General features: G+C 38.4%; 1 long non-coding RNA gene across 1 annotated transcript; it reads left to right on the forward strand.

Moving 5' to 3' along the window:
* The first annotated feature begins 602 nt into the window (after nt 1-602).
* Nucleotides 603-9,273, forward strand: LOC134484476 (uncharacterized). The gene is made up of 3 exons (XR_010061936.1): nt 603-1,112; nt 2,395-2,453; nt 6,215-9,273. It is a non-coding gene; the product is annotated as an uncharacterized LOC134484476 (long non-coding RNA).
* Nucleotides 9,274-9,601: the final 328 nt, after the last annotated feature.

Genomic DNA, 9,601 nt, shown 5'->3' on the forward strand with positions numbered 1-9,601 from the left:
CCAATATTCTGTGCATGGACAGAACTATGGCTCCAATATCATATGTTACAGAGGATGGCCCTATTGTGCACCAATGGAAGGAGAAGAACTTTGTCCTTCCCAGGTTTGACTCCCAGTTCAAAGAATGTCAAGGTGCAGTAAGGGAGGTTATAGAAGAAGGGTAGTGGGACCAGTTAGGGGTCTTATTGACAGGAAACTGTGAAAGAAAATAACATTTGAAATGTTAATATAGAAATATCCAATTAAATAAGCAATAAAATTTGCTAAAAAATGAAAAAAATGGAAGAAATAAAAGAAAAGAAACTGCTAGCTTATCTCACCTATTGACTCAGAAATGTAAAGGGTCACTGTAAGGAAATGGTAGAGTCATACTACTGAAAGACTGAGATGATGAAATCTCAACTAGAAGCACTTCTCTATCCCAGATATCAGTGTCAGACACAAACAGACCTATAGGGATCCAAAGCCTGAAGGAGTTTACTCTGAGCTGAAAATACAATACTTGTTCATCCCTTCTTCCTCAGGACCTTTATCTTCATGACAAAAAGAATAAAAGTCATGAGATCTCAGGAAACAACTGTGCCCTTCCCAATATTGGCTTGTGGAATAAAGAAATGAATGATATAAACACTCTGACTTCCAGGAACCATAAGAACAGGGAAGTCCAGATGCTTCTGAGAGGCTCCCATCTCCTGATTCCCATATGTGGAAGACTCAGATCAAGGCTGTCTCTTCAGGGAACCCACTAAAAACCTACCCAGGACTAATTTAGCTCTCCAATGGACCACGTATTTCTTCCTTTTTTAACACCAAGACAGAAGGGCATCTTCCTTCTTTCCACCTCTGATCTCTTCATCCTCCTTTTCTCCCTCAAAAATGGCTGTTCACTCTGAATTAAAGGCCAATTAGTAAGCCCTAGAGGTACTGAAGGAATATCTAAGAAGCAAGTGCTGTCACAACAACACTTATGACCTCACAGAAGGAGCTAGAGCTCTCAAGGTTACAAGAGATTTTTCAGGGAGGGCCTAATGATGGTGTCACTGAGAACCTCCACATCCTACCTGCTGAACAGCTTTGCTTTCATTGACCAATTTTGAGAGTGCCTTTTCCAGGTGAGTCTTTTGTGACACAGTGGAAACCTTTACATACTATATCTCTCTAAATCTAGAGACTTCTCTTGTCTTCAATAGTGGTTACTTACTCTGAATGGAGAAAGTTGGTCAGGGGCTTGGCATGGGTAGAAATGATTTAGGAAAATAAAGTATAGGAGATTTTTCTAGATAATATTTTTATTCCGAGGTTCATTCCTGTGACATGCAGTTCAATTTTCTAGGTTTTCTCTTTTTCCCGACAGGCAGTATTTTCCATATAGACCATTAATTTATTGAATATTATATTACACAAATGTGATCATGTTCTAGTTTTATTTTCTTGCATAGTGCTGAAAAAATGATACCCAATACTGTATTAGAACAAATATTACATAGTACACCTAAAGAAATCAAATTCCTCCCAAGGCCAACGTAACATCATAAGTAATCAATTTCAATTTACAGAGAAATGTTTAAATATTGTATTATTTATCTTTAACAGTACTCAAGAATCTTTAAAAAAACAGAAATCTAAATATCTGTATAAAAATGTCATATCTGCTTTAAATGATCAGAATGCACATCTGTGATTGGCAATCCTTATTAAAACCTATCAGGAACTGAGGCTAAACCTGGGACAGAAATCAGTCATCAACAGTTCAGCCTTTGTGACAGTCACACCATTAGCCTGTGCCGCCATTGTTCTTGATCCCTGACCTTAAAAGGTCCCAGCCTTTCCAAACCTCAAACTGTTACATAATTTTTTTATTACCTCAGAGTCAGTAGGGACAACATCTTAGTCAGCTTCACAAGCAATTTACTTTTCCAAATGTGTTTTAAGGTTGGCGGTCATCACTGACCATTCTACATTTCCTCGGGAAATGATGGAAGCACTGATCTGCCCCAGAGGCAAATCCTAAAAGATCTTGACCACTGTTATTGCAAATACCAATGGCGCTGCCCTCTGAGTGGTGTGAAGCTCCATGAGGATTTTCATGCACTTCTTAGATTAAGAGAGATATTAGTGCAAAAACCGAGTGACACTCTGCATGAAGTCCTCGTTGGGTTCCTGACTCTCCAAGGTCCAACGGGACTGGGCGGAAGAGTGGGCCATACTGCAGGAGTTCTAAAGCTGTGCGCCATTCCTCCTTCACAGGCCTTGGCCATACTCCATTTCAGAACAAAATTTGAACCATGCTTTTAACCTGGATAGAATTTCAAATACTATACTGAGTAGGAAGTGTGGGCATCCTTACATTGTCCTTAACTTTAATGGAATTTCTTTATGTTTCTTTCCATTTAGGTTGATGTTGCGTGCTGGCTTGCTGTCCATTGCTTCTATTATGTTTCTGCATAGGACTGGTATCACTGATCTCTCTGATGCTTTTAACATGAAGGGGGGTTGGAATATTTTTGCAAGCTTTTTCAGCACCTAATGAGATTATTATGTGATTTTTTTTCTTTCAGTCTCATTATATAGTAGATTATATTGATGGATTTTAAGAAATTGTACCGTCCCTGCCTCCCACTAGATATTAATAATTACATAGCATAACCAAAAGAAGGGATCTCATATTCTCACGCATACTCTTACAGCTCTCCAAAAAAACAAAAACAAAAACATGCAAACAAAAAAATCATGCACCCTACAGAACAGATCTAATACTCACAAAAACACTCAAACATCCCAATCGAAAAAACAAAAACCAAAAAACATGCAAGCAAAGAAAAAGCACTGCTCCTGTAACATCAAAATAGCATGAACTAAATATCACTTCTCATTAATACCTTTAAGCATTAATGGCCTCTACTCAGCAGTAAAAGGACACAGGCTAATACAGTGGATTTAAAAACAGGATCCATCCTTCTTTTGCACTCAAGAAACACAATCTAGCAGCCGAGATAGACACAACCTCAGACTAAGGGATCGGCAAAGTTTTCCAAGCAAATGGACACAAGAAACAAGATGGTGTAGCCATTCTAACATCCGGCAAATCAGACTTTCAACCAAAAGTAATCAAAACAGATGGGGAAGGACAATTCATATGCTTCAGAAGAAAAATCCACCAAAATGTCATCTCAGTTCTGGATGTCTATGTGTCAAAGACAAAAGCAGCAACATTGGTGAGAGAAATATTCCTGAAGCTTAAATATCACATCGAACCTCAAATATTAGTAGTGGGGAACATCAATGTCCCACTCTCACCAAGGACAGGCCATTGAGACAGAAACTAAAAAAATATAAATGATGTAACTAATACGGGGTTCAATTAGATGGACCTCAATGATATCTACAGAATAGTTTACTCGAACACAAAAGTACACTCTTTCTTTTCAGTACCTCATGGAACCTTATCATAAACTGACCATGTTCTCCCACTCTAAACAAGCCAGAACAGATACAGAAAGACTGTGCTAACCATTGGATCTTTCAGATCACCACTGATTAAAACTGGACTTCAACAATAAGAAAAAGTGTACGAACTCATTGAAATTAAATAGCTCGCAACTGAAAAACAACCAGTTCCAAGAAGATATGAAAAACAAAAAGGGTTCCTAGAATTTAATGAAAATGAAGGCACAGCTTCTTCAAACTTAAGGGACATAAGGAAAGTAGTGCTAAGAGGAACTTGCATATTCAGCACTGGGCACTTTCATAAAGAAACCGGAGAGACCACACACTAGCAACTTCACAGCACACCCTAAATCTCTAAAATAAAAAGAAGCAAATACATATTAAAGGAGGAGACAGCAAGAAATGATCAGACTCGGGGTGAAAGTGATCCATCAGAAACAAAGAGAATACAAAGATCAAAAAAAAAAAAAAAAACAAAAAAAAACCAAGAGTTGGTTCCTTGGAACATCAACCTGACAGACAAACACACAGACAGATAATCTAATAGGTTGAGAGAAATCATCCAAATAACAAAAGCAGAATTGAACCAGGGAGCCGTATCAATGGACACTGATGAAAGTCACAGAATCTTTAGGTCTCACTTCAAATACCTGCTGTCTCAAAAATTAGAAGCTCTGAACAAAGTGAATGATTGTGTAGACTGATTACACTGATCACAGGTAAATTCAGGTAGGATAAACTATGTAAATAGCTCTATAACAACTAAAGAGACACAAACAGTAATTAAGTTTCCCCACTGAAACAGCCCCAGGGCCAGATTGTTTGAGTACAGACTCCTACCAGATTTTCAAAGAATTCTCAACCTACTCCAAAAAACAGAAACAGGAGGAAAATAGCCAAACTGATTCCATGTCACCACTGTCACCCTGACACCTAAATCACAAACGACTCAACAAGGAAGAATTTCAGACGAATTTCCCTTACGAACATTGGTGGAAAAATTACTAGGTAAAATGTTCCAATATAATATCCAAGGGCATATCAAAACCGCCATTCAGTGCCATCATGTAGGCTTCCTCTTGAGGTTGCGGGAGTGGATCAATCTAGGTAAACCCATCAAAGTGATCCACCATATAAGCAAACAAAACTGAAAAAAAAAAATTCTACCCTCAGGATTTCCCATTAACATGCGAGCTCACTTGGAGTTAACTTTGTGGATGTTGCATAGCATGCAGTATATTTATGTGTGTGTGTATATATACATATATATAATATTATATAATAAATTAATATATTAAATTATTATATACTAACATTATAATAATATAAGTAATATTAATATACTATATTAACATTTTAAATTGTTATATATCAAAGTTATGCTAATATATAATAAATATTACTCTAGTATATTAATATATTGAATTATATTATTATAATAAATAATAAATAAAGATATAGTACATTAATATATTAAATTATTAAATATTAATGTCATGATTCAATATAATTAATATTTATATATTATGTTAGTATATTAAATTATTATATAGTAATAATACTATACCTCTCTTACCCTATTCTGACTCTCTACCTAACCCCATCCTCCACCCTCCATTATCAAATTTCCTCTCTGGCTCCCTGTCATAGGCTCTAGCATTTACTGAACAATTAAAATAGACAGAAGGTTCATATGCGATCTCCTTAATACATGATAGAGGTCTAGTTAGAGGCATCCTCCTTTGAGGAAGCTGATAAATATAAGGATACAAATACCGTTTGCCGGGGAAGATCAAAACTGAATAATGACATTGCATATCTATTCAGTGGATTCTGAAAGAACGAGGAATATTCTTCCTATAGACCTAGCTGTACTACTCCTGCCCTTATGTCTGAAAAGACATCTGCCATACCACAAAGACACGTGCTCCATCATGTTCCTAGCTTCATTCTTCATAATGAGTAGAAAATAGAAATAACCGAGATGCCCCTCAATGAAAGAATGGCTACAGAATATGTGGTTCATTTACACTATGGAATACTACACAGCTATGAAAAATAAGGACATTGTGAAGATGCGGTCAAGTAGATGGAATGGGAAAGTATTGTTCTGAATAAGGTAACTGAGACCCAAAATAACATGTACATGATTAAATTTAAGTGATTAAAAGAGGGTATTAGCCATAAAGTACAGAATTCACACGCTGCGATCTACAGAACCAAAGAGGCTAAACATGAAGAAAGATCCAAGAAAAATGCTTTGATTTCACTCAGAAGGAGGAATAAAATAATGAGAGGAGGCAGATGGAAGGAAAGGATTGGGTGGCTGAGGGGATGGGAAGGGATATGGGGTTTGAGAATCATTTCTTGGGAGAGGCGTGCAAAAGGGACAGAGAGCGATGAGAATAAACTGAAATCAGTGACTGTCCAGGGTTGGTGCTATCTCTATGATTTGCCTGCAATCTGGGATGGGTGAGGCTACCCTGGCATCGATGAGGGTGACTTTAGCTGAGACTCGTAGCAATGCGGATACAGATACTGAAATGGTCACTTTCCGTAGCCACGGAGGACCTATGGTGGAAGGTTAAGGACACAAACCACCCCCAAAATTTTGACCCAGAAATTGCCCCCTCTATAAGAAACACAGGGACAGAGATGGAAGAGGAAATGAGGGAATTGTCAAAGGATAAGTGGCCGGATGTGAGACTTATCCTATGGGCAGACGGCAAACCCTGACATTATTAATGGTCTTTTCTTGTGTTTGCAGACAGGAGGGTAGCATTATTTTCCTCTGGAAGGCACAATGGAGCAGCCGACTGAAACAGCTGCACAGATGCACGGCCAAACATTGGATGGAGCTCAGTGAGTTCCACTGGAGAGCTGAGGGAAGGGCTGGAGAAGCAGAGGAGCTTAACGGGTTTCACGATATTCCATGACAAAACCAAATTTACACAGTATCGTTCCACATATCCAGTCCTACAAAGGATAATCAATGGCAAAGTCCAACACATTGTGGCAAGTAAAACCATAGATAAAGAAAGAAATTAAACTTTTCTCAACAAAACAGAGAAGAGAAGCACACAAACATAAACTAACTTCAAATTATGAAAAAACAGAAAGCAACCATCACTATTCCTAAATATCTCTAAACATCAAAGAACACAATTGCCCCCTAAAAAGACACAAATTAGCAAACTGGATATGGAATGAGGACCCAGCATTTTGCACTACAGGGAACACAGCTCAGAGAAAAAGACAGACATTACCTCAGACTCCATATTTACACAATGTATGGAGAAGAGTAAATATCCCCTTTCTTCACACAGGGCACTCTAGGTCATACTGTCCAAAAGGAGAGGCTCCAAAATTTTCACATATACATCAGAGAAGCTAGAATTTTCCAAAACTAAGCAGGATTCTCTGAGTAGTACTCTATCTCATTAAGAGACGGTGGGACAAGAAACATCTACTAAAGGAATTCTACCCACAGCCACATCTTAGGAACGGCTGGTTGATGTGACACATATACAAAAGATTTTCTTGGACATATTCCATCTGTAGAGAACATTATGGATCCAACTGTATGTGAACCAGGAGTAGGTGGAACATGAAATGCAAACACTAGTGGCTGTAGCATCCTTGATATCTGAGGAAATTGATTCCTTGTTTTCCATTTGTGCAAAAGAATGCATATGACCTCTGCAGGTTTCACGGGGGACTATTTGAACTTCCTTATCTCCTCCAGATCAGGCCATCTTCCCCAAATACAGAAGATGCTACGCACTCTTACAAATATGAACAAATGGTTGCCAGTCCTTTTTTATACCCAAAATCGGGCCCAAAACATCTGCAAAGTACATCAAATACTTTGGATTTTACCTTATATTCTGAACGGGCCTTGGACCCTGTTTTGCCTACCAGTCAGGCTTTGGAACCTGCCACTTCTACACAGAACTCTATTTCCACTTCTCCAGCAGAAGAAATTTTTTTTGGAACTTCCTCAATTACACAAAAATATCGAGAAACATCCTTATCTGATCAAGAGGCTCTCAGCCCCCTCACATATGTCCATGATGCTCTAGGACAGGTCACATCTTCTGAGGTAGTTCTAATACCTACCCCCCATTCTGATATCACAGTCAGCATTTCTAAACATATACACAGTACATTAAGACCTTCCTCATCTGAGAAGGATGTCTTAGGATCTACTGCATCTGAAAAACATGCTTTACAACTATCTCCATCTACCCAAGTAGATTTATTTCACATGTCCACTCTGGGGAGAAATAGTCAACATTCTCCCTCTACCAAAATGGACCACAGGCATCCAGTTTCTAGAAACAAAGGGTTAAGATTTGAACCTTCTGATGGACTCTTGAGAAATTTCTCCTCTAAGGAAGACAGTTTCAACATTACCCCTTCTGCCAAAAGGTATCCTTTGCCATCTTCTGCTGCCAAAGAGACACCAAAAGCTAGAATATTCCTCACGTGAGTCCCACACGTTCTCCATCTGTCCAAAGGGTCTTGAAATTTTCCAAAAATGATGAAGGAATTGTGGAAATCTGCCAATCCTTCCAAGGGCATGCTGGATATACCATATTGTCCCAGGATGCTCAAGTACCTCCGCCTTCTACCAAAAAGGCATGTTCACCAATCTGCCCTAGGGTTTCAGGGAATTTCTTCACCCCTCTCTAGGGTTCCAGAAAGTGTTCTCCATCCTCAAAGTAATTTGTCATTGTGAAAATTATACTCCAAAATACAATAACACTTTTTATATTTCCAAAGGTATGATGGAAAGTCCACATCGAAAAAAAAATCATTTGGACCTTGTGCCATTAGCCCAAGTATATCAGAAAAATTCCATGTCCTCTAAAGCATCAAAAAAATCAATCTGGTTCTATGACTCTTCCTGGGAAACATTTACCATCAGCAATAGAATCCCCAGGACCATCAAAATCTAAAAAGGGGTATCTAGAATATTTATCATCTGCCCAAAGGTCTTTAGGATGTTCAGCAACTTCTCCATGAGCTTGGTTAACCCATAGAACAAAAGAACTAAAGCCATCATCCCAGGGTGTTTTCACAAGAACCACATAGTTTTTCTTTTCTTTTATGCCAAGACATAAGGCCAGCTTCCTTCTCCCCATCTCTGTTCTCTTTACCCTCTTTCTTCTCCCTCCCAAATGGCTGTTTACTCTAAATTAGAGGCCAATTAGTAAACCCTAGAGGTACTGAAGGAATATCCGAGAGACAGTTGCTGTCAGGACAATGCTAGAAACATCACAGAACCAGTTAGGGCTCTCCAGGATACAAGAATATTTCAGGCAGGACCCAGTGATGATGTCAGTGAGAACTTCCATTGCCTACCTGTTAAACAGCTTTCCTTACATTGACCAATTTCGAGGGTGTCTTTTCCATGACTGTCTCCTGTGACACAGTGGAAACCTTTACATACTACATCTCTCCAATGCTAAGTACTTCAATTGTTTCATTAGGGGTTACATTCTCTGAATGGAGAAAGTTAGTTAGGGGCTTGGCATGGGAAGAAAAGATCTAGGAACATGGAGTGGAGGAGATTCTTCTGGATAATAATTTTATTCCCAGGTCCATTCCTGTGACATACACTTCAATTTCCTAGGTTTTCTCTGTATCTCTAAAGCAAGTATTTTCCCTACAGACCTTCAATTGAATAAATATTGTATTAACTATTTTGTCTACATTCCTTGAGAGGGGACGTTATACATATTCCTGAATGTGTACTCAAAAATTCTGTTTTCCAATTCAATATTGGCAATGACTTTGTCAACAAAGGGGGCACAGCTAGAGAGTGAGTATAAGAGTGTAAATACTGTGTACCTTCTTCAAATGATAAACTCCCAAAAACTTATTTTATCCAAAAATTACCAGACATCATTAAAGCAAAGGAAAGCATGGACTATAGAATTTGGTTCCCTTGTCCCATTTGATATCAGTTCTGCATTATCTACCTTACTATGTTCCCATGACAAGACTTGAAGGTTTTTGATGTTTTACCCTGATCCTTTCTTCAGGCCAAACATAAGATTCAGGAGGATGTGCAGGATGAGGAATAGAGTGTGGTCCAGTGAAACCTCAGCTTCATTAGGTTCATAAGAACAGGAGAGAGTCTATATAG

Source organism: Rattus norvegicus, chromosome Y (assembly GCF_036323735.1).
Source record: "Rattus norvegicus strain BN/NHsdMcwi chromosome Y, GRCr8, whole genome shotgun sequence".
Taxonomy (NCBI): domain Eukaryota; kingdom Metazoa; phylum Chordata; class Mammalia; order Rodentia; family Muridae; genus Rattus; species Rattus norvegicus.